This window comes from Triticum dicoccoides, chromosome 3B, assembly GCF_002162155.2.
Source record: "Triticum dicoccoides isolate Atlit2015 ecotype Zavitan chromosome 3B, WEW_v2.0, whole genome shotgun sequence".
Taxonomy (NCBI): Eukaryota; Viridiplantae; Streptophyta; class Magnoliopsida; order Poales; family Poaceae; genus Triticum; species Triticum dicoccoides.
The window spans coordinates 767644028-767655018 of NC_041385.1; positions in this window are offsets into that span (position 1 = coordinate 767644028).

Consider the following 10991-nt stretch of genomic DNA (forward strand, 5'->3'; position numbering starts at 1 on the left):
TCCGCCGTCGGCCTTGCGGTGGATGAGACACCGCTCTTCTGCTTGTCCCGTCCAACTAGCACTTCCTCCAAAACGATGCCCTCAGGAGGGAAAACGACATCAAAGGTACCATCATCGTCTGATCCGGTAGATCCAGATCTAGGGTTTTCCTCGGAGCATCACGAGTGGGGTGCCACGACCTGCAACAACGATTCCTCAAGAAGGGAACGATGTCATAGACGCCGCCATCGTCCGCCATGACCGAAGCCGACGCGTTTTTCACCAGAAGTCACGTCCCCCAACCTCGTAGCTGGATGGAACCGAACGGAGCCTCGCAGTGGAGACAAGGGCCGCCATCGGCACGCCGATAGGGAGCCTCCAGCCGCCCCTCACCGGTCCTCCTCACGCCATCGGCCGGCCAAGGCCGTACCGAGACAGATCTGGACAGGACGCCAGATCCGCAGCCATCGAAGCCACCCATGTGCCCGTGGCCGCCACACCGCCGGCCATGTAGGTTCCCATCGCCACCATGCAGCAGGGGCACCGCCCTGATTGCCGCCCTCGGCCTCCCCGCGTGAGGCGCCGCCTCCGCCTCACTGGATATGCCGCGGCGATCACCCGCCCTGGATCATTCAGGGCTCGCCGCTACCGCGGCCCTTGCCGGCGGAAACGGCTGCTAGGGATGGAGGAGCAGGGAGGGGCTGGCGGTGCGGGATCGGGGGCCCCTGGCACCGCCCGAGGGGAGGCGACGCGAGGGGGAGAGGAGTGAATCTACATCTAAAGTACGTCTATAAGAAATCTCTAAAAGGACCTATATTAGGAACGGAGGGAGTATTATTGTCCTATAGGAAAAGCTGTTTTTGCATGGAGGAGGAAAATGTGGTGGGCAGAGTAATAAATGTAGACGACGACGTTTCACTCACATCTTGGGCCCTACAAAAACACGCAGCAACGTGATACCTGAGCGAACGGGTGGTTTGTTCGTTCGTTCAACTTTCTTGAAGAATGAACAAAGGTACTCCACCGGCGATTTCCATTCCACCGCAGCTCACCCGTGTCACGCCTCATTCGAGATCGTGTCCGTGTGTGCGACGCGACGCACAGGTCGAACGTGCTTTTTTTTAGTACAACCCTCATTGGCATTTATTCATTCAGCACGTGTACATTGTCTGAATGCAGTGCGGCATTTCAAAAACCCAGGGATTACATTGAAGCTTACACGGTTCACTTCTGATGAAAGAGCATGCTTGCACATGAATGGGCCACCTCATTAGCATCTCTTCCTACAAACTAGAATCCTTGAAAAAGCCAGAGATATGTACGCATCTCTCTAAGAATGTGGCCACAAATAGACCGATCATTACCTTTATCCCAGTCCTGCACAAGCATTAGACAATCAGTTTTCATCATTATCTTCGTCCAACCCTTCTCAGTTGACAGCAGGATAGCATCTCGGCAAGCCAATGCCTTGCAAGAAAATGAGTCAGCTACACCTTGAAAGGAACTCCCCAGTATGATTTTGAGCCACCATACCTGCTCCCGCACAACAACTCGTGGCGTCTATAGCCCCATCAGTGTTGTTTTTCACCATGCCATTCGCTGCTGGTTTCCATCTCGCTCGTGCTGGCGCCGGCACCAGGGCCTTGGCTGGAATATCTATCTATCTATACCTATACTAATTACAGACTCCCAAGAAATTACCACGTTAATTAGTAATTAGGAGCCATTAATTTGGTGGGGTCGAGTTATTACGGTGTAGATCGACCCATCTATATTTTTCCCAACTCCCAAGAAATTTCCACGTCAATCCATGTAGTTGCTCTACCAAAGCACAAGCACGACTTCCTAGCTCTTCGCACTAATGTAGCACGCAAAGGGATCCGTATTGCGGATACAAAATGTCTTTTCTGCGGTAGAGCTGACGAGGACAGGGCGTATCTTTTCATCAAATGCAAGACAGTAAAGGAAGTGTGGAGGGGCTTAGGCTTGGAGAAGGAACGCATGGAGCTGGAAGTAATTACGTCCGTGCATGCGATGATTGATTATGTCTGGGGTCTAGATGAGAAAAAAAGGCTTCACATACTCACCTTTTGGTGGCTTTGGTGGTCAAACAGGAATAAGCTTAGAGAGGGGGAGATGCCTCTAGCGCCTAAAGAAGTAGCGGGCCGAACAAGAAGCAATGTGATGGAATATGTGCATATTTTTCTAAATCCCCCTGTCAAGAGCAATCCGGAGAGGTGGCAACCGCCATGTGACATGGAATATAAGCTTAATGTTGATGGTTCTTTTGTGCCCGGGCAGAACCATGCAGGCTGGGGAGTTGCGGTAAGAACAAAACATGGAGACCTGATCTGTGCTCGGGCGGGACGGACTGACAACGTATGTCATGCTTTCGTTGCTGAAGCTGTAGCTATGTCACATGCGATCAACTTGGCAGCAGAGCTAGGTATGGTTCGAGTGGAGTTCGAGACCGACTCGCAACTTCTTGAGGAGGCGTTGGACCTACGTAGGGTGGATTCCCCGCCCTACGCAGCAGTGATTGAAGATATGAAATACCAGTTAAAGATTTGGTTTTCTCATTTTAACATCGTTGTTTGTCGGCGTAGCGCGAACTCTGCCGCTCATGAGCTTGCTAGTCTTGGTCGTTTATGTGATTCAGCCCACTGTATGCAGTGGGATACGGATGTACCAGCCCAAGTGGGCGTCTGTGTGTTAGGTGATATGCCCGCACATTGAGTAATAAAGCTATGTTGCTTTAAAAAAAAGCACACTAGGATTTACGTGGTGAAAAACAGGCTTACTCTACACGTAACAAACACCCAACTTTTGAATGAAAATCCGAACTCAATTCTCACACTAAAAAAGTTCATCCGGCCAGCACGCATGTATCCGGTGAGAGTCCATTCATTTAAAAAAAAGTGAGAGTCCACTGATATTTTTTTTAAAGTGAGAGTCCATCTCACATACGTTTGTCGCCATCTATCCTAATCCTCCTATGCTTCTATATATAATAATATTCATCATCTCTGTAGATGTGCGCCAATACATGCTTCGGTCCACAACAACACGTCGTGTCCTATCCTAGCCCTTCATCGCCTTATGTTGGCAATTTTCTGGCTGCCACTTTTTTCCTCACGTATTGGCAAAAGTATGTATCGATTTTCATCCTATACACAGCCGCAGTACGCGGCCGCCACGAAGGCATGCAACACCACGTGGAAGTTGTGCCACCGATCCAGCTGATCACGCCGCCACATATAGATTTCTACTGTACTAATTAACGGCCGTTTGAAATTGATGTGCATGCATCGATTAATACCCAGGTCTGTTTGTATCTTCAATCAATCCGACCGGCTTTCTATTTGCTACCTTTTGTAATTTTTATTGTATTTTCATAATCACAGATATCAAATAGACATTGCTGATCTGGGTCATAACAGGTCCATCCCAGGCAAGCCGTGTTGATCGAAGTGAAAAAGTAGGACTACGGAAATTGCAAGCATGCCCTACACGAACAAAGCAAGGAGAGCCGATGGGCCGCCGACTAACGATACTCTAATATTTTTATTTCCAAAGCCTTTGTTCTCTTTCATAAAAGTAAACATTTTTAACTTTTGAAACAAAGCTTATAGTTGGTATAGGGTGGATGCATGAATGTATTCTGATTATTGTTAGTTCCATTACTTATATTCTAGGCGAGAGTAACAGTGTTAACCAGCAGGATGCTCTACGATTAATAGTCTCATGGTTGAAAACTATCTTAACGGGCTGTGAGGTAGATCCTAATACAAACAGGATGCATGTCGCCCCCATGGCATGGTATTATATATGGACTATTCTCACGATATCAATACAACACATGGAGTCATGGATGGTGAACACAATAAAAAGATGCAGCGATATATGGATGTTATTGTCCTGGAAATTGGAAGAAGAGGCTGGCTAATGAGGTGGACTTGAACGTCACTGGCACACCGCCAGCCTTGACGATGTCTAGCGGCAAGGATGGAACTGAGGGAAAAGGCAACATCGGGCAGTGGCAAGGTTGTCGTCACAGAGTAGTCCTGTTCCGGACTTCCCATGAAGAAAATCACACTTCGACAAGGTTTCAGTTGAATACAAAGAAGTGATTCTATATTTCAATTTTAAGCACGTAAATAAGTATGCATGCAAGCAGGAGAAGAGTAGCCCATATTTAATTATGTTGGCATGTTTGATCGCAGGAAGCAAGGAAGGTAGATATGGTCTGCAAGCAGGAGGTGGAAGTTAATTTCTCAGTTAGTGATGATGATAAAACCGAGAGTTTCATGCAAATTTTAGCGCTTGCTATTCATCTTGATAATGTACTCAGGTCAAATATTAATTTTGCTTAATGTTAATACATATGAGGCATATTGCATATCTCAAAAAATACAGAAGGATTCGAACAGAGGTGATGTTTAGAGTATTGCATTAGTTAGTTATGTACTAACCTACTGATTACTGCATATATCTGAACTGCCATGTCAAGTTACTACCTATAATTTAATAATTGAAAGTAATGAACTTATATTATATTTACTACATATACGATTAATTTGTTGGGTCGTGTTCGAGTAAACATTCCAGGATACATATAGACAGTCTATTTCCATATCTAATTTTCTTTCAAACATATTTCTTTGTTTAATTTGTTTCCATGTTGCTTGCAGAGACAATCAAAACCTGTCTCATTGATGGTAATCACTAATCACGAGGTAAATGACATTTGGAGCGGGCACATAAAGATATCAATAATACATAGTTGCTCCATTTTTATCTAAAAGCTTTTGAATCTGGTAGCATTTATACCGATGATCAAAATACAAATTTATCTTCATTAATTATACATCACAATTAATTACGTTAGATAACAATTTTAAGTGCGCTCGATTGGTTTATGCAATTTCTGTATAATATATTTCTATGTCACATGAGATCTCGGTCTCTTATTCATAGCAGTAGCATTGTTCTATGTACTGAATTAAGTTGTACCGCAGTGTAAACAAAAAATAATTCTTGCTGAGTTATTTTAATGAGATTACTGTTGAGTAAAATGCTAATGCATATACCTTTATATGTTTGGCTTTTAATAGTTAGGCATTAGTGGTATTAAACGTATATATATGGTTTACTAAGACGTCACTCTGAATGTATATGTACCTCTGTGAGTGAAGTAAAATAATTATTTCCCATCTTTGATAGTAAATATGATATACACTCACATTATAAATATACAATAGTCAATTTGTACAATTAACCATATGTTGCATATAGACAAATTTTCACATATTTTTTTAACAATATGGCATCTAATCTTTTACGTGTGAACTTGCAAAATTCATTAATGAAACTATGATATAGCACCATGTATAATGTAAATAAACTTTTGGAATCAAACACAGAAATCCATACAAAATACACACTAGCCCGTGCGAACGCACGGGTTGACGACTAGTCCATATAGCTCTTGACAATTCTTGTCCTAACTCCATGGAGTGAACAGGTTGGTACTAACTCATGAGTATACTTGTTTTTGTTGCTGCTCCACACAGCCCACATAAGTGCGATTGCAATACCAGCCTCTTCTTCGCTGATACACGTTGGGTCTAGTAGATCCCTAGTCCACTTTAGAGGGTGGAACCAAGGAAGAAGCTTGAGCCCAAAAGAGCATCTAGCTTCATCTCAAAATAGTAATGCATTTTCACAACTGATCAAGGCATGGTACATCAATTCCTCCCTGTTACCACACATGGGGCATGTGGCATCTTCATGGATATGTCTCTGAACTAATTCTCCTTCAGTGAGCATAAAACCCTTCAGTCCCCTCGACCAAAAGAATCAGATGTTCGGTTGGACACGAATCTTCCACAAAGCCTTCCAGGTCTCTTCACCACCCAAAGAACTAACGACGCTTCTTGCAAATTGCATTGCCTCTCTTTAAAACTGGGTACGCAGATTGACCGAGAATGTACTCGATCTATCCCATTCCCATGCCCATAAATGTTTGGTAGGCACTCTTGGCCTAGGCATGTTAAGAATGGTTAACGCATCAAGAGATATAAAGAAAAATCTTCTAACCAACTCATCATTCCAATTTCTAGAACCTTCGTCCGAAATATCCGCCACCAAGTACACTGTTTCTTCAGATAGACTACCAATAGACTTCACTGTGGTCATACTAGCAATCCACTGATCATGCCAAATCCATGTTGTCATCATGTCGCCCAATCAATGTATCAGGCCTTGCTTCAGTACTCCCCTTCCTTGAATAATACCCCTCCACGTAGCCGACGCACTGTTCGGACACCCCGTGTTGAGAAATTACAATCTGGGTAGTACCGCCTTCGAAGAACATGGGAAAAAAACTATCAGGGTTACTCAATAGCCTCAATGCCTCTTTAGCCAACATTGAATCATTGAATAATTTCCAATCCCGGAAACCTAGCTCCCTTTGGACTTCGGAATTGCCATTTTCTCCCAAGACTGCCAATGCATGCCTCTTCTGTTGAGTGGTCCAGCCCATCAATTCTTGGACATGTGTCATAACTTTACAACACAATCCTTTTATGAGATTGAAGAAGCTCATAGAATAGGCCTGCGATACGTCACAAACATATCTATTTTTTTATTGTTTCATGCTATTATACTATCACTTTTATATATTTTTTATTGCAATTTATATTAGTTTTCTGGACTAACCTATTAATTTAGTGCCCAATATCAGTCGTCGTTTTCTACTTGTTTTTGGTTTCACAGGAAATCAATATTTAGGAAGGTTAAAACACGATCGATGCCAATTTTTAACGAGTTTTTCTGGATGACAAAGGGCTCTAGAAGCTTTGGAGGAGGACCAGACGTGCACTAGGGGGCCCACACAGCCAGGTGGGATGCCCTGGCCCTAGGGAGTCCCGTCAAGGAGTGTGAGGCCCATAGATACCGCATTTGCCTCCCTCCACCGCCATAAATATCTATGAATACCAAAACCCTTCGCCATATTTTTAGAAGCATTTTATGATCACTGCAAGTTCCTGTTTCGCAAAGATCCAATTCGGAGGCATGTTTCGGAGCTCTGCCAAAGGGGGAAGCCATTGTTGGAGTCTTCTTCATCACCCTTGCTGCCTCCATGTCCATGTGTGAGCAGTTCCATTAGGATCTTAGGGTCCATAGTAGTAGCTATATGGTTCTCTTTCTTTTGGATCTTCAATACCATGTTCCCGTGAGCCTTCTCACAAGATCGGGATCAATTCATTGTAATCAGCGATGTGTTTGTTGGAAAATGATGAATTGTCACTTTATGATTAGATTGTTCATTGAAATCATTGATTCTTTGGAGGTTTTTTGTTGTATAATTAAATACCTTTGAATGCTCTCCAATCTATCTATCTATCTATCTTGTTTGGCCAACTTCGACGGGTTTTTCTTTAGAGGGAGTGGTGCTTCGTAGTGCGCTCAATCTTATGATGCTCTAACGCAGTGACAAAATGAGCTAAGGCACGTATTGTATCAATAGTCGAAAAGGGGGTATCAGTCTCGATTCGTAAGGGCCTTTAGTCCCGGTTCTTGAACCGGGACTAAAGGGTCGTGAGTAATGCCTCCCCCCTTTAGTCCCGGTTCTAACACGAACCGGGACTAAAGGCCCTCCACGTGGCCACTGCGAGCAGCCTAGGCAGGGGGGCCTTTGGTCCCGGTTGGTGGCACCAACCGGGACCAAAAGGCTTCCACATGTCAGCAGCTGAGGTTTTTCTTTTTTTCAAAAAAAAGTGGCTGGTTTAGGGGTTTTGGGGGTTAATTTTAGGTTGTTATTAGCTAGCTAATAGAGAGAAGTGTCCTCTCTTATACTGCTATGTTCATTTCACCCGCTGATATATAATAACTCATGCATGCTCGCATCATACATCATCATATATAATAACAAGTCCTACTAATCATGCATCATCATACAACTTCTACTCGTTATTAATAACAAGTCATACGATCATCATCCTCATAGTCATCGAACCCAACCCTACATAATTGTTCTTAGCACATGATCATCAGTATCAGGTAGGACCTAAACACCCTTAAGGTAAAATAGCATAAAATAATATAGACCCTGACTCTCCATTATGAAGAATGGAGATCATTCTGTCTCCAATTCTTGCGCTTCGCCTCCTTTTGCTTCCAAGGAGCTCCTTACGACTATCCATACATTTTTTCCATTCTTTGATTGTCATGTCTCCACTTCTTTTAGAAATCCGGTATGGACAATTGAGATTTGTAGGACGACCTGGTTGTATGTTCAAAACATCAAGACGACCGTGCGTATACATCAGATGAGGCACACAATCATTCGGGATTATCTGTTGAAAAACATAGTAATAACTTCGTAGTTAGCAATGATGTACTAGTTTTAGAAGTATTTAAAAAAAGATGCAAGGATGTCGTAATAGTAAAAAATCTTACCAGGGTATCTCCATGGTAGTTACCGTAGTTCAACACGTGCACTAGTGACACGTATTGACCATAATGTTGAGGAGTTCGATTGTAGACATTGTAATTCTCAAGATCAATACAAAATGCGGTCAGATGAATTTTCTCCTTATAAGTTAATTCGGAGCCATCGGTGTAGTTGGTTTTGTCTACGATTGTCCGCACATTCTTTGAAGAATGAAAATAAGCTGTCAATGGAAACAAGCTGTCAACTATTTTGAAATAAACAATATAAATTACTTAATAACTATGTTAAGCTCACATGGGGGAAGAATTGGAGGTGTATCCACAAGGACCCAAATGCATATATTGTCTTGCTGGATTGTAGGATCATCAAGATCTATGGTGACAAGCATACCCTCATTAAAACCATACATCTTGCAAAGTGCTTCCCAATTTTTGCAACCAAAATGGGTTACACTCTCAGCATTGTACATCTTTACTTGAAAATCCACACCATGATGGGTCCTTAGGAGAATTTTTTGGTTTCCATACTTTCATGGTCTTCAAAACCCATCCTCTCCAAGACATAGCGTCTTGTATAGCATGAGATAAGCTAGACGAATTGGAAAAAATGAAAAGTACATGATAAAATAGTTGAAGTCGTGCTTAATTACGAAAAAAACTATTGTCGTCGTTGTGTACTGTATGAACATCGAAGGTCTCCTCGAGCTTAATGCTGAAGCGCCGATCTTCGTCCAGCTCAATGAACCTGTCGCACATACCTCAGTCGTCGTGGCACCAGTCCCACTCCCCCGGACGGTTTTCATCGTCCGAGTACGACATTTCCGGGCTAAGTTCATAATTCAAATATTAAATATATGTACTAAAAAACCTAAATTAGATCATTATTATTAATCACGGGTTGACTATCGGTGATGGTACGTAACTCCTCCTTTCATTCCCGAGTGCATTATTACAACAAATTGTCTAGCACACGGGAATGAAGGAGAAGCTACCCCCACGACGGCGTGGATGATGGAGGGGGCTCCTAGATTTCTGCATAGAGTGCTCTTCAATTTTAGCATTCAAAGTAGGAGTATTTTTCCAATATGAGCATTCAATAAGCAAAACCAAATCATAAAATAAAGTAGTATTCAAATTAGCATGCATTCAATTATAACCAAAAATACATCATCTCTTGTGTCCGTAAATCGTCGAATACTCTTCGAATACTATCATACATATAACATCGCTAATTAATACAGCTAGAACCATAGCGCCCGACGGGTATCGTCGCGGGCGGTGGACACCCAAAGATAAGGAACGATCACAGGATCATAGCTCCAGTGAGATCCCTGAAGAACCTGCCAGGTATTGTCGAACCTGCCCTCCAACGCAACCATGTAGCAACGGACGTGCTCGTCCTCCTCGCTGACACGGTGATGTACCACCTCCGCGGTGTCCGGAAGCCTCGGCACCGTCACTGACCCACACGACCGCCACCAAACAAGGATTGGGTCAACAACGGGCTGCCTCCTTACCAACCTACGTCCCCCAGAAGGTAGCACCTCCCAATACCAGCCCGGCGGAGCCCAGTCACGAACATGGCCCCGATCAAGCAGGCCTCCACCACCGCCGAGTCGACGACGACGAGGATGCAGGATAGGCATCGTCGACGTCGATGCGGGAACTACTTCTATATATAGTTAAATAAAGTAGTTTTATTAATTAAATCAACTAGTTCAACTACTAAGCACTTACTATAAATAAATAAAGTAGTACTTATTAAAAATAAACTACTTTTAATAAGTACTACTTACTAAAAATAAACTGGTTTAACTATAGTTCTATTATTTTTCTAACTAATTTTCCTATACATACACAATAAATTGACAAAGAAAATACTATGAACAAAAAAATCATTAAAATTCTATGAACAAAATTAGAACAGAAAAAAAAATCATATAAATTCTATGAACAGAAAAAAAATCATAAAAAATTTGACATCTATATTACTTACACAATATGAAAAAAAATTGACATCTAAATTACAACAGAAAAAAATCATAAAAATTTGACATCTAATTACAACAGAAAAAATCATAAAAAAAATCTAAAGAATATGAACAAATTAATTATACAGTATGAAAAACAAATCTAACAGAAAAACCTATGAACTACACATCTAAATTACTAGACATCTAACAAAAAATCATTAAAATTTGACATCTAAATTACTTTCACAATATGAAAAAAATTGACATCTAAATTACAACAGAAACAAATCATAAATATTTGACATCTAAATTACAACAGAAAAAATCATAAAAAAAATCTAACACAATATGAACAAATTAATTACACAATCTGAAAAAAAATCTAACAAAATTACTACACATCTAAATTACTACACATCTAACAAAATTATTACACATCTAAATTACTACACATCTAAATTACTACACACATCTAACAAAAAAAATCTATAAACTACAAAACAATCTAACTTACGGCGACGGCGAGGTGCGGCGCGGGGAGGGCGGGGCGGCGACGGCGTCGGGGCGGCGCGGGCCGGGGCG